General features: G+C 41.3%; 1 protein-coding gene across 3 annotated transcripts in view; it reads left to right on the forward strand.

Moving 5' to 3' along the window:
- The window catches only part of SHISAL1 (shisa like 1), a 290,293-nt gene that overhangs the window by 57,058 nt on the left and 207,795 nt on the right, over positions 1-25,440 (forward strand). The window contains exon 2 of one of the 3 annotated variants that reach the window (XM_078849321.1): positions 22,192-22,322. The exons of the other annotated variants lie outside the window; for them this stretch is intronic. The gene's annotated coding sequence lies outside the window, so the exon portion shown is untranslated. The remainder of the gene's footprint in view (positions 1-22,191; positions 22,323-25,440) is intronic. 3 annotated transcript variants of the gene reach the window in all.

The raw sequence follows: 25,440 nt of genomic DNA on the forward strand, positions 1-25,440 counted from the left end.
CTGTTTTCACATTGAAGTGGTTTACTAGGTTTCACAACATATTAAAATAAAATGCAGACATAACAGAGTAAAATGACTCATCTCATGATGATGATGATGATGATAAATTAATAGCTAGGTAGGTGGCGTGCTAAATTGTGCACAAGGCTAACTTTTTTTGCCAAAACATTGTCATATTTTACCTTATCCTCCCTTCAACCCACTCCCTACATTTATCAATAGAAGCTACCCATTTCATTGTGTTACTAACAAGAGCTAGACTGTGCAATCTGCTCACGTCGGTGAGCACTTACTCATGTCAGTTGCTCATGGAAGTAAGCGGCTGCTGCCGTGAGTAAGGGTTATACAAGCTTGTTGCAAGGTTGTAAGCTCTCTGGCGCAAGGATTGTCTTTTTACCACACGTCTGTACGCAGGGGTGAAAGTGGGCCGGTACAGGCCGGTACCGCGTACTGGTAAGAAGTGGCCGCTGGTACTGGCCCGTACGCAGCCAAAGTTACTGCGATACTGCGGCAGCACTTTAACCTCGCTGCCCTTTTTGCCCCCCCCCCCACCCCTTGCAGGGCCACTGATGGGGGGGGAGCAAAAGAGGCAGCAATGTTAAAGCGCTGCCGCAGCAAAGGACCTTCCTTAAAGCGCTGCTGTGTCAGTGCTTTAATGTCATTGTCCCCTCCCCCCCCCGGGCTACTGACCGGAGGGCAAAAGGGGCAGCTGCCCCAGGGCTGGCAATTTAAAAGCTACTGTGGCAGCGGCCGGAGCTCCGGGCCCTTTTAAATTGCCACTGGAGCCCCAGGCAGCGCAGGCCAGGCAGTGCGGATGGGCTGGCTGGGGGAGGCTGACCCCCCCCCAGCCCCACCCCTTCCACCTGAGGCCCCACCCCTTCTGCCTGAGGCCCCACCCCTTCCGGGGGCCCAGAGCCAGGCCCCCGTACCGGTAAGTGCTTAATGTTACTTTCACCCTCTGTCTGTACAATACCTGTCAAAATGGAGCCCAAATCCCTGATCGGGTCCCCTAGACCTAACTGTAAAAATAATGAATAATAGTCACCTTTAAGTGCCCAGATACCATGTGATGTGCACAGGATAATAATGAGAGCTGGTTCTTATTTTTCCATCAGAGTTTTTTCAACTGAAAATGTGTTTTTGGAAATGTCAGTAGAGGAGGCTTCAGAACAAATTGATAAATCAAACAGCAATAAGTCACCAGGACCAGATGGGATTCACCCATCAATTCCAGAGGAACTCAAATATGAAATTGAAGAACTGCTAACTGTGGTGGTATGTGACCTATCCCTTAAATCAGCCTCTGTACCAAATGACTGGAGGATAGCTAATGTGATGCCAACTTTTTTTTTTAAATAAAAGGTTCCAGTGCGATCCCAGTAATTACAGGCTGGTAAGCCTGACTTCAGTACCAGATAAATTGGTTGAAACGATAGTAAAGAACAGAATTATCAGACACACAGATGAACATGGTTTATTGGGGGAAGAGTCAATACAACTTTTGCAAAGGGAAATCATGTCTCACTAATCTCTTAGAATTCTTTGAACATGTCAGGAAGTATGTGGACAAGGGTGATCCAGTAGATATACTATACTTGGATTTTCAGATAGCCTTCAACAAGGTCCCTCCCCAAGGGCTCTTAAGCAAAGTAAGCAGTCATGGGATAAGAGGAAAGGTCCTCTCATGGATCAGTAACTGGTTAAAAGACAGGAAACAAAGGATAGGAATAAGTGGTCAGTTTTCAGAATGGAGAGAGGTAAATAGTGGTGTCCCCTAGGGATCTGTACTGGGACCATTGCTGTATAACATATTAATAAATAATTGGGAAAATGGGGAAAACAAAGGTGGCAAAATTTGCAATGATACAAAATTAAGTCCATAACAGACTGTGAAGAGGTGCAAAGGGATCTCACAAAATTGGATGACTAGCAATAAAATAGCCGATGAAATTCAATGCTGATAAATGCAAAGTAATGCATATTGGAAAACATAATTCCAACTGAACATACAAAAGGATGGGGTCTAACTTAGCTGTTACCACGCAAGAAAGAGACCTTGGAGTCCTTGCGGGTAGTTCCCTGAAAACATCTGCTCAATGTGCAACGGCAGTCAGAAAAGCTAACCAAATGTTAGGAACCTTTGGGAAAGGAATAAGTCATATATATTTCATGGCATTATGATATTTACTAATATATAAATCCATGGTACGCTGACTCCTTGACTGTTGCATGGAGTTTTGGTCTTCCCATCTCAAAAAAGATTTATTAGAAATGGAAAAGGTACAGAGAGGGGCAACAAAAATGATTAAGGGTATGGAACAGGAGAGATTAAAAAAGAATGGTACTGTTCAGCATGGAAAAGAGACGACTATGGGGGGATATGATAGTGGTCTATAAAATCATGACTGGTGTGGAGAAAGTGAATAAGGGAGTATTATTTATCCTGTCCGTTAACACAAGGAGCCAGAGGTCACCCAATGAAATGAATGGGCAGCAGGTATAAAACAAACAAAAGGAAGAACTCCTTCACACAACGCACAGTCAACCTGTGGGATTCATTGCCAGGAGATGTTGTGAAGGCCAAAAGTATAACTGGGTTCAAAAAAGCATTGCATAATTTCGTGACAAATAAGTCAATAAGTCAATCTATTGGTGAAGATGGTCAGGGATGCAACCTCATGCTCTGGGTGTCCGTAAGTCTCTGACTGCCGGATTCCAGGTCTGGGTGAGAGGGGATGAATCACTTGATAATTGCATTGTTCTGTGTATTCCTTCTGAAGTACCTCACATTGGCCACTATCAGAGGAGATGGCCATTCTCATGTTCTTATGACCAAACAAATTTCTGTGGAAAAGTCCATTCTCAACCACAACAAAAACCTTTGGACATAACCAAAAATACAATAACCACAATTTTTTCCACCATTTTTTTTGGTGGGGTCGTGAAGGAGGGTTGCAGCTTTTCAACTTAAAACAAAAAAAAATTAAAAGAAAAATGTTGGGGGGAGGGGATTCCCCCCCGCGTTTTATGAAAAAAAATTATGCAGGGGAACATCCCAACTGTGTCTGACAATGAACACAGAGCAGAGAAGAATTCGTAGTGGGTCCGAATCTATTCCCCCAAATAGATTGTTTGTTTGAAAACCCCTCAGCTGGTCCCAGATTACTCATCTCCACTAACAGCATCATTCATCAGTTGCCTTTATTTTGAAAATCTGAACCTCAGAAAGTTGCTGATGTTCCTTAAAAATACTACATTGAAAATGTAAAGTATCTAATTCTGTATTTGAAATTACTCAGATGTAGCCACGTTTTGTTAGAAGATGACAAATGCTGTAGAACTACATAATGAAAGCTGACAGATGACTAGGATTTATTCACAATTTCTACTCTGCATGCTTAGTGTTAGCACATCTGCAATGTGTTATATATAAAACCCAAAGCAAATTGTTTCTAAAATATTACAAGGCAACAACACACAATAAAGTAGCAGTTTAAAATATGAGGGAAACATCTGGTTTCAATGTCTAATGCAGCATGTTTTAGGTATTGCTATTATAACTGTTGACCATTTTTCAGTCTGGTTCATCGTTTATTGTTAGTTCTTAACAAGAAGAGTACGGTACTGCGTGATTTTTATCTACCCACTGTTTTGTGTAAATAGCATCTACAGTAAATGCACTCTCTAAAAGCATTATAAATGTCTATTTACTGGAGGCAAATATTATGATTAAGTAGCTCTTACACCCATATTGAACCCAGGCCTTGTATACAAAATTCTCATTGCTATCAATGGGAACCTTTTGCAAAGACTAAGAGTCAGAAACCACCATTTCTGGTAATTATGCCAGTATATTATCCAGATCACAAATAATGTACTGGAATAATGCACTGAAATGGTGGTCAGTTCTTTGCAAATATTTCCCATCAATGTCAGTGAGAATTTTGCATATGTCTGGATGCTTAAACAATTATCTTAAGGGAGGCACTAAACAATGCAGCTGACAACAAACTGCAAATTCATATGAGAGTGATGATATAGGGTTTTTGTTTAAATAATTTTAAATGGTCTTGTCAGCAGTTAACAAAAGAACTTGACCCTGATTCAGAAAATCATCTCTGTTCAGGAAGGGCATTTAAACATGTGTATAACTTTAAATGTATCCGTAAGTCCCACTGAAGTCAATATGCTTAAAATTAAGCATGCACTTAAATGCTTTTCTTAAGATGGGAAGTTATTATTTATAATTATGAAAGAATCTGTTTTATTTAGAAATGGTGGGCCCGATTCTGATTTACGATAAGGTCCATTTATCCCACTCTGACAATATAAAGGGACCTTGAAGGTCTGCTGATGTCCCCTTTACACTATAAAAGGACTGTTGTGTAAATAAGAATCAGGACCATTACATTCTGTTGATGGAAGAGTATTGTGTCTTGTAAGCTTTGGGTCAAATCCTGGGAGGTGCACAACACCTGCAACTACCTTAGGAGGATTAGTTTTTTGCAGTGGTGGTGTAGCTGTGTTGATCCCAGGGTACGAGAGAGAGACAGTAGGTGCGGTAATACCTTTCATTGGACAAACTTGTGTTAGTGGAAGGGACAAGCTTTTGATCTTCACAGAGCTCTTTGATCACTAGGATTAGTAACTTTTAGTAACTGGCCTTTTGTAAGGATGGATGCCACTGAATTCCAGGATCAGGGACAGAAGTATTGAAAGAGGATCTTTAGTTGCTGAGGATAGAGCTGCACCTAATAAAATGGCAAGGGAGTGTGTAACTAGAGAAGACTGGGCCTCTAATCCTGACCTACATGATGAAAAACTAATGTTGAAGGGGAGAAAAATGATTGGAAGGCAATACTTATGGGTCCACATTGCACTAGGGATTTCTGCTGTAGGAGAGTAATGTTTGTGAACAGACTGTTTTTTCCAAAGAACATAGGTGGTGTTTGTACCCAAAGGGGCTCTAGGGATAACCACTCCAGTTGGGGTGAATAGCTGAGAATCAAACGGAGTTTTTTCTGGCTTGCAATAGATAATTAGGTTTTGTCTTCCAAGTTTTTCTCTCTACATCTCTACACTAATTTACTTGGTCACTTCAGCATAGCATTTAAGCATGCATGTAACTGGAAGCTGATTAAAGTCAAGTACATGTTTAAGTGATTATCTAAGTAGGATAGACTTAAGCATGTGCTTAATGTTACATATGTGCTTATATGCTTAATTGAATGGGGCTACTAAGTGATGATTTCTGGTGAGAGAAGCTTTCCCATCTTAGCCAAATTTGCTATGCACAGAATCTAAACTGTGTCGTTAAGCTACAGGGTTGACATAAAACATGTGGGGGAAACCAGCTGTAGTTCATCACCAGGCTAGACCCCTGAATCCTTTATTCTATGTGCAAGTTATACTGTCCCTATTCTCACTTGATTCTAGGGCAACACAACCTCATGCAGTGCCTACCTGTCTTTTGCAAGTGTCCTATGTTAAAGTACTTTGTTGCCCAAGCCTGGATAGCTGACAGGATCATAGCACAAGTAGCATGTCTGTAGGCTGTATAAAGATTCCCTCATGTCTGGAACTGTGATGATGATGGCCTTGACTTTGTTTTGTACCAGAGAAGAATAATACACAGGACAGATATGAACTATGAGACTCTATTTAGACACTAGATGTGAAGAAAGAGGCTCTGAGTGAGTACTGATAAGAAACTGAATAGAAGTTTTGAGAGCAATGACACTGCACGAGTAGAAAAAGTCCATTGTTCCTTTCTCACAGGCAAATATCACAGAGAGGAATCTCTGTCCTTGCATGAGAGGTTACATCATTACTTTGTACTGCAAAGGTCCAACTAAAGTTATGTGTCCTGAGAGAATGATTTTGAGATGTTTGTAGGAACTAAACTTGTTTAACTTAAACAAAAAATGTGAAGGGGATGTAACCAGTGATGAGCTGCCAAAATCTTAACAACGGGTTCCCTCCTCACCCCATGAGGTGGCGGTTGCCCACCCCCGCCCTCTGGGACTCCTGCCCCATCCCCTGTCCCCTGACTGCCCCAGAACCGGGCAGGAGGGTCTCGTGGGCCACCATAGTGGGTGCCCACCCCACCCCTAAGAGCCAGAGGCACCTGCCGGGGGGTGAGATGGGAAGTCCCGGAGATGCTTACCTGGGGCAGCTCCCAGGAAGCATCTGGCAGGTCCCTCTGGCTCCTAGGGGCGGGAGAGCATAGCTAGGGGGGGAGCAGGGGGAGCAGCCGCTCCCCCCACTGATCACATCAAAAGTGGCGCCTTAGGCGCCGACTCCCTGGGTGCTCTGGGGCTGGAGCACCCACGGGGAAAATTGATGGGTGCAGAGCACCCACCAGCAGCTCCCGACCCCACGCCCGGCACCAGCTCACCTCACCTCCGCTCCGCCTCCTCCCCTGAATGCACCACCCCGCTCTGATTCTCTGCATCCCTCCCTCCCATCCCCCCGGGTTTCCCGCAAATCAGCTGTTCGGTGGGAAGCCTGGGAGGGCTGAGAAGCAGGCGGCGGCTTCCCGCTCAGGCCGAGGGTGGCGGAGGTAAGCTGGGGCAGGGAGCAGTTCCCCTGCATGCCCCCCCCGGGTTACCTGCTGCAGCGCAGGTGGCCCTCCTTGTGCCCCCCCGCCCCAACTCACCTCCGCTCCGCCTCCCGGAGCCTGAGCGGGAAGCCGCCGCTTGCTTCTCAGCCCACCCTGGCTTCCTGCACGAACAGCTGATTCGCGGGAAGCCGGGGGGGTGGGGTGGAGATACAGAGCGGGGCGGCGCGTTCAGGGGAGGAGGTGGGGGTGGGGCGGAGGTGAGCTGGGAACGGGGGTGGGATGGGGCGGGGAGCTGCTGGTAGGTGCTCTGCACCCACCAAATTTTCCTCTTGGGTGCTCCAGGGCTGGAGCACCTGTGGAGTCGGCGCCTAAGGCGCCACTTTTGGCCGGTTAGATTTAGAAGCCCTTTTAGAACCGGTTGTCCCTTGCAGAACAACCAGTTCTAAAAGGGCTTCTAAATTTAACAACCGGTTCTAGCGAACCGGCTCCAGCTCACCACTAGATGTAACTCAGTATAAATATCTGAAAGAGGAAAAAATACGGGAGGAAGAAATGTATTCATGCTAAAGCCCACCAATAAAATACAAAATGAAGGGCTAATGAAGGATGGTCCTGAGGTTAGGGCACTTGACTGGGACTGTGGGATCTGGGTTCAATTCCTGGCTCAGCAACAGACTTCCTGTGTGATCTTGGACAAGTCATTTAATCTCTCGGTACCTCAGTCCTCCACCCTTAAAAAGTGGATAATGCTTTATTTCTTCCCCACTGTCTGACTGGTCTATACAGGTTATAAGCTATTGGGGGACAGGGAGTGCCTCATCCTATGTATTTTGCACGGTGCCCACCCAATGGGGCCCTGAACTCTGCTGGAGCCTCTTGGCATTACTGTAATGACGATGAAGTAGTTGAAGTGTAATCTTGCTCCCTAATGTACGTAGTAATACGGTTTCCTTCCATAAACTTATATGATCTTTCCTCGATTAATGTCCAATAACTGGGTCAGAATTGTCCCATTGAGCAAACTCTTCCACTATCTAAGTTTACATCAAAATAGGAGCCTCATATCAGCCAGATGTAACCATATCTATGGCTAGTCTTTTATTAGTTGCTTTAACATTTCAAGAGAGGCAAGGCAGTACACACATTTCAATCAACATTCTATTAAGGGATTCTGCACTTCATTTTAATAATTCACTTTCCTGTATATTACTATATTAAGTAAAGGAAAAAGTGACCCATATCTCTGTATTTCATTAGCAAATGGACTGAGATATGTTTGTTTTTTTAGTGCTACAGTACTTCACAGATACCACGTATCTGTTGCTGTAGGCCAGAAACAGCAGAGCTGCCTCATCAGAAAACAACTAACCTTCACAACCTGGCTGATGTATGTAGTGATTAGTAAATATAGGGCCAGATCTTCATCTGGTGTAAATCAGGTTGGCCTCAATGGAGCTATGCCAGCTGGGGATCTGGCCCAGCAATATGAGCTTGAGGTCAGGCAAGATCAGATAAAAGCAAAATAATTCTTACGGTTATACCGTATCTGAACAAAATTAAATATCATCCCTGGCTGACCTTCTCAAAACTCATTATCTTGAAGAGTTGCCATGCTTACGTCATGCAAAGGAAGTAATTTAAAGTACAAAATAATGCAATGAGCAAAAGAACCATATCAAGATCCTTCCTGAGTCTGTTAAAAATTATTGTTTGGGGCAACAGGAAAAGGAGAAAGAGAGTGAAGAGAAAAACTAAACTATGGATGAATCATAAGAGACGACATTGCGAATGTTAATGTGGAGCTAAATAGGGGTGTGTGTGGGGGGGTGTCCCATCTGGGTCATTTGATTACATTCTCTTTAGCTGCAACATGGTCACTGTGTGGTTGATGCAAAGCTACTTAACTGTCGAAACTTATTCTCCCGCCCCACCCTGCCCCAGAATGTAGTCTCATTCATTCTGATCATTTAAAAAAATGGCTGAATGGATTGTTATAAAAAGGATCAAATAATTTCATTTCCTGCCGGAGACATTTCAACCCAAAAGATAATGACTCAATCCTGGGCTTTTTGCTGCATCTACATCTTCCAGTCTGTGGTGAGTTGGACACCAAGCTAGCCCCTCGCATAATTTTGGGCAACCTGAGGAGTGTTCTAATCTATGTCTAACCCAACATACCATTCCAACAGCCAGGCATAATTGGGACACTGAGGTGCGCAGGCCACACCTGGAACATCAGGTCTAGGAGATGGGCTAAGAGAGAGATGGCACAGGAGTTGCAATAGTGTCTTTACAGCCACCCAGGGATTCCCCAATATTATGGGTTTTCTCTGCTGGTTAGTTAAATTGATGCTGTGGTTGCTTTGCGCTGCTGGAGTCATGTACTGCAGCCATACTTGCACTGAGGACCTGGCACAACATCAAGACAGTTATATGTGACTGAAAATATCCATCATCTCAGCTATAGAGGCAAGCTTTTTCACTTAGATATGCACCTTCAACATAATTTTGATCACTATTTCTTATAAAAGGATTCTTCCCCTCTGGATATGATGAATCCTGAAGAGAAAATTGAAGAGGATGGGAAAAAATAAAGCTAAGCCAACATTCTATCTTTTCTTCAAGGAAACAAATACCTTTGTCTACATTTGAGGTATTGGGACGTTTAGACAGGTTGCAGCATGGTTGGTGGGAGGGGACATGATGCAGTCTCCAAAATCTGGTGACCACTGGCAAGCTAAAAGGAGGAAAGGAAAACACTGTGTTCTCTTCTACAGATGCAGCTTTGCCTCTGACCCTTCCATGTTGTGTCTTCTCTCTCCCTTTCTGCTGCTTCTACAATACTCTGATCCAAGGAAGTGATGGTTAAAGGTATGAAGAGCCATCTACCCTTGATCCCAAGGACCCTGCTACTCACAGTGCTTGGCCAGCCCCTCACCATGCTTTAGCATCACCTCTGTTGGCAAAGCACAGCATGAGAAGGAGGAAGAGCTGTTAAAGGAGGAAGTGTTCTCCATCCCTCTGACCCTCCAGTAAGTAGTAAGCTACACCCCACCCCACCTAGGAGAATCCACCTTTATACATCTCTCTCATGCGCGCACATGCATGTGCACGCTCCACAAGTTTGTTGTCTATTGCAACTGCAAAGGATTATGGGACTGACTGGGTTTGAGGGTCCCATGGGGAGTAAGTTTGAGAACATCCTAGCTGAAGTATTGGATAAACAGACCGAGGATGCTGATGCAGAGCTCTTAATGTTAATCATACTAAGAGTTTAAAAAAGTGTTCACGGTTATTTAAAAAGTGTTGTGGCCCCCTAAACAGTTGAAAACGAATAACCTTCCCACTCTTTAAATAAAGTCAAAATGTTTTTTAAAAAAAAACAAGTCTCACAAAACAATAGCAATAAAGTATATGATACATTCTGATGATTGATATCTATATTATTCATTTTTACTGCCTGTTTAGTCCTGTCTATTTTATGTGACATGGTGCATTAATACTGAAGTGCACAATAAATTAGTGTTGACTCTTCAAATAGCTTTCATAATTGTAAATATTTGCCTAATAGAACCAAATCTCACCAGTCAAGATGTGCTGATTAAAATTGTATTCTCCAAAAAGATGTTATGCCTGGTCTGATTTTTTGCCCTCTCGATTTAGCATATCCACTATGTATCACATTGAATGAACAGGTATTTCACCCTCAGCAGCCTATATTCTTTCTTATCCTAATAGTGTGGATGAAAAGGTCTTCTAACTTCTGAAATGCAGTTGCTTATCTCCGAGATACCTTACCATACTGCAAGAAGGGAGCCTCTCCGATGAATTGGGCTGTAGCCCATGGAAGCTTATGCTCAAATAAATTTGTTAGTCTCTAAGTGCCACAAGTCCTCCTGTTCTTTCTCCAATTATGTTTCTGAGGACTTGAACGCATTCACTTTCCTGTTCCTATGTCTGTTGTGAATGCTTCTAGTCACCCTAGACAGGAATGAGACCATTTTGGCGTACTCTCTCTCCCCCACATATAGATTTTTCTCTTTTGTAAACCTTTCTAGATGGGCATTCACGGAGGTTGGTTTCCACTGGTAAAATAGTACTCATCCTTCTGCTCTGCTGAAGCAGAAGGATATGGAAACATAAATTGTCCCTTAGCATCCATAACCGTGTGACCCTCCCCTTGCCACCACATGCACACTGACCAGTAAGATGGTGGCTGAAGGAAAATGGAGCTGGAGAAAACCAAGAGGTCCTGGAATTTCACAAGGCCCAGATCTGATAAACTGCAAACATGGCACTAATCTCTATAGCCAACTATGCTATATATATATATATAAAAATTCTTGTTGCCAAAGGCTTGTGCAGAAGTATTCCATTCTTTATTAATGCATGGAATAATTTCCAATACTATAAAAATTTAGACAGAGGGGGATCAAACTACAAAATTCCAGCGTCCACCAAATGTATTCAATATCTATCTTAATGATTAGTCCGGAGTCTTATACTGAAACTATCTGGATGTACTAGTCTTAAAAATATTTAGGAAATGAATGGGACCATTTCTTTTGCAGCTAGTGATTTCTGCTATTTAAATAGAGCAGAATAGATTTATTAGGTTCATTGTATAACAAAGTATGAAAAAACCTAATCGTACACTGTAGGTACAACATATTGGTGGTGGAGATGTTACATGAGACAATAGCAATGTTAACTATAATAAAAGGTCTTAATGTGATGATGAAGTATAATAGGTTTTAAATATGTGATCACAAAGGAGGAACAAGAAGACAGTATAATTGTTACAAGCATGTTTGAACAGTAACATGAAGTTTGACGTAGATTATGGTAGAAGGTAACATATTATTATTCATCAAGACATCCCCATATTTTTGATTTATGGAATATAATTCAGAGTTTCTATTTTTATTTGTAGTCTTAAGTGTGAATTTTTAATACTTGTGACAGGTGCTGTATGCACAGTGCTGGATGATGAACAGCACTCTACTATGGCAGAGTTGTTGCAACTACAGAAATCCATTGCCAGAAAAAAATCATGTGTGTGTGTGGGGGGGGGGGGGCAAGACACCTCCCCCAAAATCAGGAGAAAAGGTAAAAAGTGAAAATTTCTGTTGGAAGGATTTCCTGAAAAATTTCACTGAGAGAATCCAAACAGAATTTTTTGGCTTGCTGCCAGCCTTCATGGAAAACTCTTAAGCAGAAAGGGCCATTGATGAGCTTTGCAGGCAAGCACCCAGGGAGTCATTATTTTGATTTTTTTCCATTGGAAAATTGAAACTTTTGTAGCAAGATCTCAGTTTTCCCATGGAAAATTTTGATTTTTGCGAGAATGGCATTTTCCATTGGAAAATGTTGGCAGAAAATTCCAGACCAGCTATCGTTTGTGACACCATCATTACTGCTGGGTTCTATTTGCACTTAAAGCAGGAGTTCAACCTCTAGATTTTGTATGAAAAACCCTGTTATTTGCCTCAAAATTTCAGCACAATTTCTGAGGAAAGCTTGAATTTTCAGACGATTTTCATGTAAATTTGCTAACTGATTTGAGTTATAATCGGTCTTCCAGCGTCTGCTTTCCTACAAGGGAGGGAGTGATTCCACCCCCTCACCTCAGAATGTGCAGAAAAGATGGGAGAGGAAGTTTGAGCTGTTTGTGGTGGTGGTGAACTAGAGCAGTGGTGTGCAGACTTTGGGGTGCACCCCGCTAGAGGGACAGGGAGAAACGCTCGGGGGGGGGAGTGGCAAAGCTAGGCAGCTCGGGCCAGCCCCAGTGGCAGGGATGAGGGAGGGAGTGCCACCTCCATCCCCCTCACTCACCTCAGCGGGCCACCCAGCCTGTGGGTCAGTGCTGATTTCTGCTCCCGGCAGCCTCCGCCCCCAGAGACCGTCGCATGTGCCTTTTCCCACCCTGAAAATGCAAAGGGGGAAAGGGCAGAGGGGTGGGTATTGGCCCTGCCCTAGCGGTGTAGCCTGGCTGCAAGGCAAAAGCAGCCTGCTGCTGAGGAAGGCTTGGTTGCGCAGTAATGGAGTGGGGGCAGGGATGGACTGATTCTGTTAATGGTAAGGGTGGGGGAGTTGCAACTGGAAAAGTTTGTGCACCATTGACTTAGAGGACAGGAGTGATTAAGGGCCGGCATCCCTACATAGAAGTGTTTGGGTATTGTTGGTGAGACATGGGCCTGTACTACTAGATGTCATAACATTTTATTCCTTTGCTTCTGGGTTTTGTGAGACACGTTCTGTATAGACCATTCTCAATTGACACATAGTGTTTTAGTTATGTATATTAATATCCACATAACAGTGCAGGCCATGGCATGCAAACTTCTCTGCACTTTCCCACAATTTTCCAGGAAAAAATGGTATGTTGTGGTGAATGAAGACTAGCTTTGTCCATTCTAGTGCTTCTGCTATGACTGCCAACAAGGGTGCTAGCTGGTGATGTTGGTGATTGTGAGATATGGACATATATCGAGCTATGGACTATAGCCCTACCTGAAACAATAAATTCATCTAACAGAAAATAGCAAACAGCTTGGACCACTTTGGATCAAGCATCTGGGCTGTATTAATAACTACAGATTTAGGCACCAATTCTACAGTGAAGTCTGTGTAGTTGAACGGATGGACCCACAGACATCTCACTGGAGGATCAGGGCCTCTCTGTGTAATAAAATATGAAATTAGGAGAGCACAAATTGTGAAAAATCTACTCATCCATCTACATTTTCTGGTCTTCCAGATTGAGTGCTTTCATTATCCTTTCTCAAATAAAGAACATCTAATTGTACCCTCAGCATAAGTGCATGGGAAAGCTGACTTGCCTCTGGTAAAAATTCAGTTTAGTCACAGTAAAGACCATCTTCTCTCTTACTTCATCTGAAAATCCAAGGGAACACAGCAGACACAAGAAAGGAGTCTCATTTGTTGCTATAATGATACAACGTGCTCTGCATGGATTTTTCAGAAGATTCAGTACACCTGTCGTATCACTAGCCGCCTTCTTGGTTAGCAGACGTATTGATGTAACATAATTAATTGCACACTCATTCACACTTTAACCACTTTTCATGCAACATCTGTGTTTCAGGACACTATAAATGTTAAGATTCAAATCCAGAAGGGAGGAAACAATCACCCCAAAATATCATGAATGGGATAATGATTAAAAACAGGGCAGTCACTGAATTATCAAAGACCATGTTCAGAAATAAATGTTTTACTTACATGCATACCTTTGCAAAAATTCATTATGATCCTATTTAGCGGTTAGAATTTTACTATAGTGTTGTTGTTTTTTTATGTTTTAAATTTATTCACCCAAGAATGGGAGGTGTGTACTCCCAGTGCACTAATTTGGTAGCACATTCATTTATTTGGATTTATATGTACAAGCCAAGATTTTAAAAAATAACTTGGGATTTTGAGTGCCAAACTTGGGACACCTTGAACAGGTCTTATTTTTCAAAGGTTGAGCAGCACCTAGGGCCTTTGAAAACCAGGTCTCCATGTTGTCTACAGCTGGGCACCCAAAATCACTATTTGCTTTTGAAAAATCTTGGCCACAGACTAAAAAAGCAACTAGCTATGTGCTCTAGGTTTGATATAATTAAAAACTATGCATTTTAGTTATGTTGGAAGAATAATAATTATAAAATGAAGCAGAATCATTCAATATAATTGAAACCGGCAAATCAAAAGCTGAAATCACCCTCCCTTTTCAACAATTCAGTGCCCTCACGGTGTTAGCATGTGTGTCCGCTCTCTCTGAACAAGTACAGATTAATATTTTATAGCATAAGACAGGGCAAGTATGTCATAGGAATTTATTCCTCCAATGACACACTCGTTTCTCCCAAGCAAAGGTATATCATTGAAAGACAATGAGACACCGATAGCTAGAGTCCATCAGCAACCTAACAAAGTGACAGACCAAGATACAGGTTTAATACCATAAACACAGCTGTCAGTGAAATCTGTTTTGGAGCCAAATGCCACAGCTGCAAGATAATTTTCCATAGCTTGGCATGCGGGTGCTAAACTGTTATTTAAAGGAGGGAAAGGGCTGATCAGTGTTGTAGGTGAAAATAATTGTATCAATGCAAATAGTTAGTATTGAACATGACAGAGATAGGATGTTAAATACCCCTAGCCTACTGTAGCATATTGGTTAACACTGGAAACAATTTGTCACATATCTATCTTGCAGCAAGCTGTGTCCGTGTCCCCCACCATTCATTAACTAGCTAAAATTCCTTTTACAGCTTCAGCACTTTTAATACAAATATAATTACTGCTTATGTCATTTTGGACAGATGGAATGGTAGCCAGATTTATCATATGAGAGATATTCATTAGCTCTCAAAAGAAAACTCAGTTTTCACAATTCATTATATTATAATACAGTGCTTATTTATGAATAGTCATTTCAAGTGTTGAGGCTGATATATTTTAAGTTTTCCTTTGCTCTTGGCTTTGCTTGACCTGGTGAAGAGCTATGAATAGCCCAAGACATGATTTACTCCATGCTGAGAAGGACTTTTTGCAAAATGCTTTTGTTGTGAATCATGTACCTTGCAGCATGATGCATCACACAACATGACATGGTTTAAGTGAAACAACTGTGTGATTTGGGTATTGTAAAATCCCTATGCATAGTTAACAGCTCAGAAATCGAAACTTAATAGTATGATTTATCATTAGGCATATTTGGTATTTCCCCATTCGGGTGTTTTTAAGACTCCTGTCTAGGAAGAGTACAGATTTATCAACAAGCAGCTTCACTGTCTCTGACCAGATTTCCAGTAAGAGCTCCAACTGTCCTTACTACTACTCACGTTTTCTGATGATGGTTCATTTGATACCAGTAAAATGAGTAACATTTTTAGGGATCTGTTAAGCCAGACTTTCTTCTTGGGTACTTCAGTGTGCCAATGTAATTAAAAGGAGTATTTGGCCCCTCTTCTCTCTGAGCCTGATCCAAAGCTGATTGAAATTAATGGGACAATTCCCATTGACTCCAATGGACTTTGGATCAGTCATTCCATGCATATGTTTAATGAATTCCATCAGCATTCAATGCATCAATAAAAAGACATGGCTCTCAAACCTGCTGCAAGTCAAATATATTATATTATTTATTCCATGCACTTCTTAATAGTATTCTCCTTAAATTCATTCTCTTGTCCCAATAGGTCTTTCCTTGCACAATGGGCATTTTATGAAGACATGTACTTATGAGAAGGCAGTGTTGCCTAGTGGATAGGGCACTGGATTGGGACTCATAAGATCTGCTTCAATTCCTGGTTTTGTCACTGGCCTGCTGGGTGACCCTTGGACAAGTCACTTCTCACTGTTCCTCAGTTTCCCCATCTAAAATGGGGATGATGATACTTACCACCTTTGTAAAGGGCTTTGAAATCTCCTGATGAAAGATTTATTATTAGAGCAAGTCTAACAAGGCTATATCTAACAAGCAGTGTAACTCAGTTAACATTGTGCACTGCAAATATAGTTTAATGTCATCATGGAATATTACTAATCAAATTCACTATGGTCAAACCTTCTTTCTCTCTTCCTCCCTCAGAATATTTCAAAATTTCAACCACAGTAGCTTTCTCTTGTTGATGGGGTTATTTTTGCTTCCTTCTTATCCAACTCCTCCCTGTCCTTTGACACCTACTTACAATAGACCACGTAGCTAATATGTCAGTATACATCTAAAATATATTTTTAAATCATTCACCATCTTTCGGCTTAGACCTTCATAGAGCCAGCTGGTGTCTTTTATTGGTACTGGATTGTCTGTCTTAGACTATAACCCCCATGGGATAGCAGGAGACATGCCTGTCTCTGTATTTTGCAGGGTTGCACAAATCTTTGGTGGTCAATAAATAATAAATGGCCATCAGCAAGACTAATATTTAGGAGTTTGTTTTTGACAGGTCAGCTTCTCATTTATGCCAGTCTATATCAGTGAGCTGTAAAGAATATAAGAAAAGGTAGGTAACCTCCTAAAACTATAACAGAACATGATGAAAAGTCGTTTGATCTAGAGCTAGAAAACAGTGCAAAATACCAGGCATCTTAATTCAGTATTTGCCCTGTGGTGCTAATCAGAACTAGGATAAATAATTCCTGACCTGGTATCAACAAGTGTCACAAATGGCTATATTTCATTGCCTAGATTATTAATAACCTCTCTTTCCACTAGGAACCAAAGTGTACATGAGAGGCATGGTGTCAGCAAAATAGGCTAGTTAATGAACCAGATAAATCAGCAATATCACTATAGTAGCTTGCATTGCATTCTCTAGCTAGTGCAATGTAGTGTGCTATTCTTTGCATGCTGTGTCATACCAATTCATTGTGATCATTGAAAGCATTAACTGTACTGTCACCAGATTACACGTGTGCATGTTTTTGTTCTTATAGCTCAGCAGAATGTGTGTTTCATCACCAGGGGATGCTTAAAGACAGGATACTTGAAATCAGTGCGCAAGAGTGAGAGTGTGTCACCAGTGATGTAACAAAGCACATAAATTTCAACATGTAATTTATTTGAATGCAACCTTTCTCTGTTCATTGGCAGTGCACAGATCACAAAATTCTCAGATGTATCCATTATTCCATATAATGAACACCTTTCGTCAATGAATCATCCTAGTCTTCTGATCATGCATTCTGAATATATTAACTAGAGCTGGTCATAATATTTTAAATAAAACTTTCTCATTCAATTTTTCATCCTTTAAAAAAAAAACAGAAATTTAAAAAAAATCCCCAAATTTTCTATAATTCCCGAAAACGAAAATTTTCCTGGTTTTGGTTTTCAGTTTTTCTTTTATTTCCCCCTTTTTCAGGGGCACAGAAAGGAGGATGAAAAAAAGGGAAACACATTTTTTAAAAAACTTTGGGGGGGGATATGTTTAATCAGTGATAAATTGTTCCTTTTCAAAACTGGCAGAACAGAAATGATTTTGAAATGTTTCATGAAAACTCTTTACTGTTTTTTTCTACCAGTTCTACCCCGACTCTGCTCATGTGCAGGGCATCTCTTGCATCCAGGCCAGCTGGCTCCATTCCACAATCCTCACTTGGTTCCACTCACATTCTGTGACAAATGTCTCTGTTCCATTCTCTGAAATAGGCTCCTCATTGGGAGACATTCCACAGCCACTCAACTGAGTCCACTTACAGAGGGTGCTTGATGTTTTAGATCCCCACCTCTCAATAAAAAACCACTTGTAGATCACCTTGTTACCAGCATTCGTTGCTGACTGCAGATCAGGAGCAGTCGCAATATGAATCTAGTGCAAAGTGTTACTGTAACTATAAAGTTTCTATTTTAATTACAAATTTCATATTACCACAGATTTTACATTTGTGCAATATCATAGAATAAACAAACCCAATTTTTTAATTTCCCCCCTCATAAGGTCACACTTTCCACATTTTAATAATTTTTGTTCCTCTTCTCTGAGCTTTCTCCAATTTGTCCGCATCTTTCCTGAAATGTGGCACCAAGAACTGGACACAGTACTCCAGTTGAGGCCTAATTAGCGCAGAGTAGAGCGGAAGAATTACTTCTTGTGTCTTGCTTACAACACTCCTACTAATACCTCCCAGTATGATGTTTGCTTTTTTTGCAACAATGTTACACTGTTGACTCATGTTTAGCTTATGATCCACTATGACCCCTTCTGCAGTACTCCTCCCTAGGCAGTCATTTCCCATTTTGTATGTGTGCAGCTAATTGTTCCTTCCTAAGTGGAGTATTTTGCATTTGTTCTTATTGAACTTCATCCTATTTACTTCAGACCATTTATCCAGATCATTTTTTATTTTAATCCTATCGTCTGAAGTAGTTGCAACCTCTCCCAGCTTGGAATCATCTGCAAACTCTATAAATGCACTCTCTCTGCCATTATCTAAATCATGGATGAAGATATTGAACAGAATCGGATCCAGAACTGATCCTTTCAGGACCCCACTCAAAATGCCCTTTCAGCTTGACTGTGAACCACTGATATCTACTCTAGGAACGATTTTCCAACCAGTTATGCACCCACCTTATAGTAGTTCCATCTAGATTGTATGTATTTCCCTAGTTTGTTTATGAGAAGGTCATGCGAGACCGGATCAAAAGCCTTACTAAAGTCAAGATATACCACATCTACTACTTCCCAACCATCCACAAGGCTTGTTACCCTGCCAGAGAAGGCTAATGGGTTGGTTGGACATGATTTGTTCTTGACAAAACCTTGGTGACTGTTACTTATCACCTTATCTTCTAGGTGTTTGCAAATTGATTGTTTAATTATTTGCTCCATTATCTTTCAAGGTACTGAAGTTAAATTGACTGGTCTGTAGTTCCCTGGGTTGTCCTTATTTCCCTTTTTTTTAATAGATGGACACTATATTTGTCCTTTTCCCAGTCCTCTGGAATCTCTCCTGTCTTCCATGACTTTTCAAAGATAATTATTAATGGCTCAGATATCTCCTCAGTCAGCTCCTTGAGTATTGTAGGGTGTATTTCATCAGGCCCTGGTGACTTGAGGACATCTAACTTCTCTAAGTAATTTTTAACTTGTTTATTCCCTATTTGAGCCTCTGATCCTACTTGCCATTTTCACTGGCATTAACTATGGTAGATGGCCAATTGCTACTAACGTTTTTGGTGAAAACCGAAACAAAACAGTCATTGAGCATTTCTGCCATTTCCACATTTTCTGTTGTTTTCCCCCCCTCATTGAGTAACAGACCTACCCTGTCCTTGGTCTTCCTCTTGCTTCTAATATATCTGTAGAATGTTTTCTTTTGTTACCCTTTATCTCTCTAGCTAGTTTAATCTTCTTTTGTGCCTTGGCCTTTCTAATTTTGTCCCTACATACTTGTGTTCTTTGTTTATATTCATTCTTTGTAATTTGAATGAATTTCCATTTTTGTAGGACTCTTTTTTTGAGTTTCAGATAATTGAAGATCTCCTGACTTAGCCAAGGTGGATCACTTGCCATACTTTCTGTCTTTCCTACACAGTGGGATAGTTTGCTTTTGTGCCCTTAATAATGTCTCTTTGAAAAACTGCCAACTTTCTTGAGCTGTTTTTCCTTTTAGATTTGTTTCTCATGGGATCTTACTTACCAACTCCCTGAGTTTGCTAACATCTGTTTTCTTGAAATCCATTATCTTTATTGTGCTGTTTTCCCTCCTACCATTCCTTAGAATCATGAACTCTATGGACACTTTCATCCAAGCTGCCTTCCACTTTTAAATATCAACCAGTTCCTCCCTGTTTGCCAAAATCAAATCTAGAACAGCCTGTCCCCTAGTAGCTTTCTCCACCTTCTGAAATAATAAATTATCTCCAGTGCCTTCCAAGAACTTGTTGGATAATCTGTGCCCTGCTGTGTTATTTTCCTAACAGATGTCTGGGTAGTTGAAGTCCCTCCTCACCACCAAGTCCTGTGCTTTGGATGATTTTGTTAGTTGTTTAAAAAAGGCCTCATCCACCTCTTCTTCCTGGTTAGGTGGTCTGTAGTAGACCGCTACCATGATGTCATCTTTGTTTTTTACCCTGTTTATCCTTACCCAGAGACTTTCAACAAGTCTGTCTCCTATTTCCAGCTCAATCTCAGTCCAAGTGTATATATTTTTAATATATAAGGCAACACCTCCTCTCTTTTTTCCCTGCCTGTCCTTCCTGAGCAAACTGTATGCTTCTATACCAATATTCCAGTCATGCATATTCCACCAAATCTGTGACACCAACTGCCATAGTTGTGTTTTATTAACTATAATTTCAAGTTCTTCCTGCTTATTCCCCATACTTCTCACGTTAGTATACAGACATCTAAGATACTGATTTGATTTCCGCTCTGTGTTCTCTCTTGTCTTTCCTTTATCCCTGCTATAACACCCCATGCTCCCTGCAGATTCCGACCCTTCTCCCAGGTCTCCATGTTTTTGACTTACCTGTGGGCTTTTGTCACCTGCCCCCATTGAACCGAGTTTAAAAGCCTCCTCACTAGGTTAGCCAGTCTTTTATCCAGATACCCTCTTCCCCTTCCTCGATAGGTTGCCACCATCTCTGCTTAGCAGTTCTCCTTCCTGGAACAGCATCCCTGTGGTCAAGGAAGCTGAAGCCCTCCTGGCAACATCATCCTTGTAGCCAGGCATTCCCTCCAGGATGCATCTGTGTCTACCTGGGCCCCTATACTTGACCAGAAGGATTGAAGAGACCATCACCTGTGCCCCCAATTCCTTCACCCTTACTCCCAGAGTCCTGCAGTCACTTCTGATCTGCTCAGGGTCATATCTCACAATATCATTAGTGCCCTGACATGAATGAGAAGTATTGGGTAGTAGTTTTTACATTGTATTTACATCATCTCCTAATCCCAAACTCCTAGGATCATGTGGATTCTAGAAAATCATGAAAGGGAATTCCAGCACGTTAGGAATCTTAAGGGTCAAATAAAGTGAAGAATGCCTTCCCTATGGGGAAAGGAGAAATAGATTTAAAAGGAAATACAGTTCTGCTTACCATTAGTTTACTTTGTTTGTCATTTTTTCTTACACAGTATTTCAGTGGGAAAGCTTTCCCAGGTGAGGTATCTGTGATAAGTTTATGCTCATGATTAGGTGTAATAAGTGTTTTCTTTTCCTGGTAGATATATTTCTGCTTTGTATGTAACTGGTTGAATATCTAGTGTATGTAATAAAGGAAAGCAGATAGATGTGGTGCATTCATCCTGATGACAGAGGCAAAATGTAAGATTTAAATTCTTGGGGCAGGCCACCCAGTTTGTACCTATTGCCGTCCAGTGCAGCAGACTAGAAATTTTGTGGCAGTCTCAGGTCTGTTTTTTTAAGTGGATTTTTTTTAAAAAAAACCCAATGTCTTACAGTGATGGACTCAAGGAGCTCCATCTATTTGGCTTAAAAAAGAAAAGATTCGGGGGTGACTTGATCAGTCTCTAAGTACATACATGGGGAACCAATATTTGATAATGGGATCTTTAAACTAGCTGACAAAGGTACAACAAGATCCAATGAGTGGAAGTTGAGCTAGACCAGCGGTTCTCAAGCTGTGGGTCGCAACCCCATTTTAATGGAGTCAGCAGGGCTGGCTTACACTTGCTGGGGCCCGTGGGCAGAGCCGAAGCCTGAGCCCCACTGCCCGAGGGTTTCAGCCCTGGGCAGAGGGGCTCTGGTTACACACCCCCTGCTGGAGCTGAAGCCCTAGGGCTTGGGCTTTGGCATCACTGCCTGGGGCAGTGGGGCTTGGGCTTTGGCTTCCCCCGCCCCCCTCCACCTAGGGGCAGCAGGGCTCGGGCTTTGGCTCAGACTTCAGTCCCCCAGCTCCTGGAGTCGTGTAGTAATTTTTCTGGTCAGTGCAATGAAGTCTGGGAACCCCTGAGCTAGACAAATAAAGTCTTGAGATAAGACATACACTGTTAACAGAGAATGTAATTAACCATTGGAGCAATCTACCAAGGGTCATTAAGGAGTCTTGATCACTAGCAATTTTTAAATAAGATTGGAACTTCTGTAAAAGGTGCTCTAGTTCAAAAAGAATTATTTTGAGGAAATTCTTTTGTGTTCTACAGGAGGTCAGACCAAATACTCACAATGGTTGCTTCTGGAATCTAGCAATCTACTCATATAGGGCATGACCCAAAGCCTGTTGAAGCTAATTGAAAGGAATGATGTACATGGAACACCACTGGTTTAAATGCAGGTAAGCTATTATACAACAATCACATAGACACTATCAGTTGCAGGGAACATGGCCTTAAAATTGAAAAGGAATAATACAATCAGTGCAGTTTTCCTTGTGTTACTTATTTTGTTGTTTAAATAAACTTTATCTGCCTCCAGATTTGTAGGGTGCCCCCCCACACACACATTTTGGTTCAGCCTCCTACCTTATTTTCTAAAAGAATTTATTTGACCCAAGCTATCAAAGGGAGGGTATGAGCAAGTCTATGTGTATATGAAGAGGGTAGGTAAGTCAGTCAGGTACAGTGCATCTACCATCAGGGTGCATGTTCCAAGAGAAGCCAATGCAACTACTCAAAACACAGAAAGTTAAGCATGTACATAAGTCTTTGCAAGATGGGGGCCTAATAGGTTCTGTTCATCCCATGCATACAAATAACCCTTTTGGAATTTCATGCTACTTAGAAGTAAGCTGAACCAAAACACCAATTCTGAACACCCACCCACACTGGGAACATTTAGAGGAGGATCCATGTCTTTGGCATGGCCTCTGTCATTTAACTGAGTGAAAACCTCCATTTTTTTAATATTACTGAAACTACCATGGAATTTCAAGTCTGCTGCACTGAAGTGCCATAGAAACCAGGGAGCCTTGCCCCAGACTCTGAGTCCAGCATGCAACTCAGGGTACGCAAGGCCTTGTGAGACCCCAATTCAGCAAGGTACTTATGCAGATGCTTATTGCAAGCACCTGAGTTGTCCCACTGATTTTTAATAAGCCTTCTCACATGCTTCAAGTTAAGTTCATTTGCTGAATTGGGGCTGGAGGTACATTTCATACAGTGTGCAAATACTTCAGATCCATGTAAATTGAACCTTTGTCATATGCATTTATTTCACTGCTATAGAGGATTGATCCTGCTACCCCTGAAGTCAATGTTAAAACTTCCATTAACTTTGATGGTGCAGGATCAAGTCCTTAATAAATAGATGTGGTAAAGTAGTGGAGTGTGCATGGGCCTTTTGACAGGCGTGGGTACTATTCCCATTACTGCAAGTTATCTACATACATCAAAAGGAAGCTAAATCCTACTCTCCATTTACACTTGTAACTTGCCCACACACCTACTTTTTTGTTATTGATAGCAAAATCTATAGTTTTTCATTGGGAGGTATAGTTAGGTAGCATAAATCATGGTCTCTATTATATGCTACAGATAGCATGATTACTAATATGCAAATATGAAGGCAAAGAAATAGGTAGCCATTAAAAACAGTATTAAGTGAAAATATCTCTGATTTATAAACAGGGAAATGGAAAATGTGTTAACACTATGCAGGGCTGCTTAGCATGCTGTTTTGGTAAACAATAAGATATCTCCATGAACGGTCTTTCTGCTCGCTTATTATGCCTTCTTTTTACGCATTAACATTTGATTTGATACAATAAATTACTACTTGGTTGGAGACACTTGTTTTGAAAAATAACTGGGCTAGGTAACATTTTCTTGGTTTGTTTTTCAACAGTTGTTTTTCAATAATGGTCCATGACAGATATAACTTTAAAAGCAAATATACTTCACTACTGAGCTTCCTATTGGAAGTAAATAAGTATTCAGTCCTTTTGGTTTAAGCTCAGCCCGTCAAGGAGAGATGTAAACTAGAAACCATAGAAGTGCTATGCAATATGAGAAAATGAGAGAATTTTATATCTGAAAATAGAAGCAGGCTGAGCAGTATTTATTACAATTTTAGTCTGAAAAGTGACACTGAAACTGGCCGCATCTTACTGAACAGATCTGCTACCCATATATATTGCAACTCCTAATTTGTTTTAGGGCTGGTCTACACAGAAATTTTTGTGCTGTTGTAATTATATTGGTTTAGAAACTGGTATAATTAAAGCAATGCAGCCCCTAATTTGGGTACAGTTATACCAGTTGTGACATTTTGGAGTCTACTCAGACCACTAAGGGTTCTGTCACCACCTCCCCTGTAGCCCTGGGGGCCTTGTGCTGTGTACTTATGGTTCAGATCCCTGACACCAGTAGCCAGTGCACAATCAATAGGTCTCACCAGCCCAGTTAATCTTTGCAGGGTGATGCCAACAGTCCTTTCAATCTCAAGTCTCCCTCCCCAAGTTCTTAATCACCAAACACTCCGACTGAGGGCTGAAGGTGTGAAACCAGGCCTCCTATTATCAGCTTATTTTGGCACACACACTCCATACAGTTTGCACGCCAGAGACCTACTTCATCTGAAAATAAACACAAGATTTGTATAAGAGGAAAAAAACACAAATTCAAAGATGAAATAGTAAGGGAAACAAACCTATAAAAGTTAAACAGAAAATAAACATAAAGATGCAACCTCAGACTTCTACACTTTCAAATTAAATAAAATCCCTTTTCTAATAGCAGTTACCTATTGCCTTAAAATAGTTTTGCAGTGTACACCCTCAATACAGGAGGATCCAGCTTTCACAGACCTCCCCCTGCCTCAAGTTTGTCCCTCAAGTTACGGATTAAAAACTTCAGATCTAAACCTGCTTTTCAAAGGCTTTTTTTTTTCTTTCCCCTTTTCTCCTTCCTCCTCCCGCCCATCAATAGTGACTCATGGTTATTCAGATTGGGGAAATTCTCTCTTGACTTGATAGCTGGGATATTCTTTTCGTTAACTCTAATGGTCCATCATTGTCTTTTACTGAACCAGACAATGGATGGGTCCTTGAAGCTGGTTTTATGTAAACTAGTTTGAGAGGTGCCCCTACTGCTTGACTACCTTACTGGCTTGTTGAGAGGTGGACCTGACATGGTCCCATGGATTCTGAGCACAGATTTCTATATACACAAATATGTAAATGACTATTAAGATCAGTGCATTACAAGATTTCATAAAAGATCTTGCTCAATATTCTCTTACAGTAAAATAACATAGTATGCAATCAGTTGGATTAACTTCTTATTTTGGGGGTTTAGACCTTCTGTTCTCCCCTTCAGAGAGTATAATGGTACTTTTCTTGGTATAGCTTAGATCTGAAGTAAGTTTTACCAGAGAGGCTCCATTATACAATATAACTTTTTGTCCACATTTCTAAACTGGTATAGTTAAAGCAGCACATCAAGTGTGTGTTGACC

Source organism: Lepidochelys kempii, chromosome 1, assembly GCF_965140285.1.
Source record: "Lepidochelys kempii isolate rLepKem1 chromosome 1, rLepKem1.hap1, whole genome shotgun sequence".
Classification (NCBI taxonomy): Eukaryota; Metazoa; Chordata; order Testudines; family Cheloniidae; genus Lepidochelys; species Lepidochelys kempii.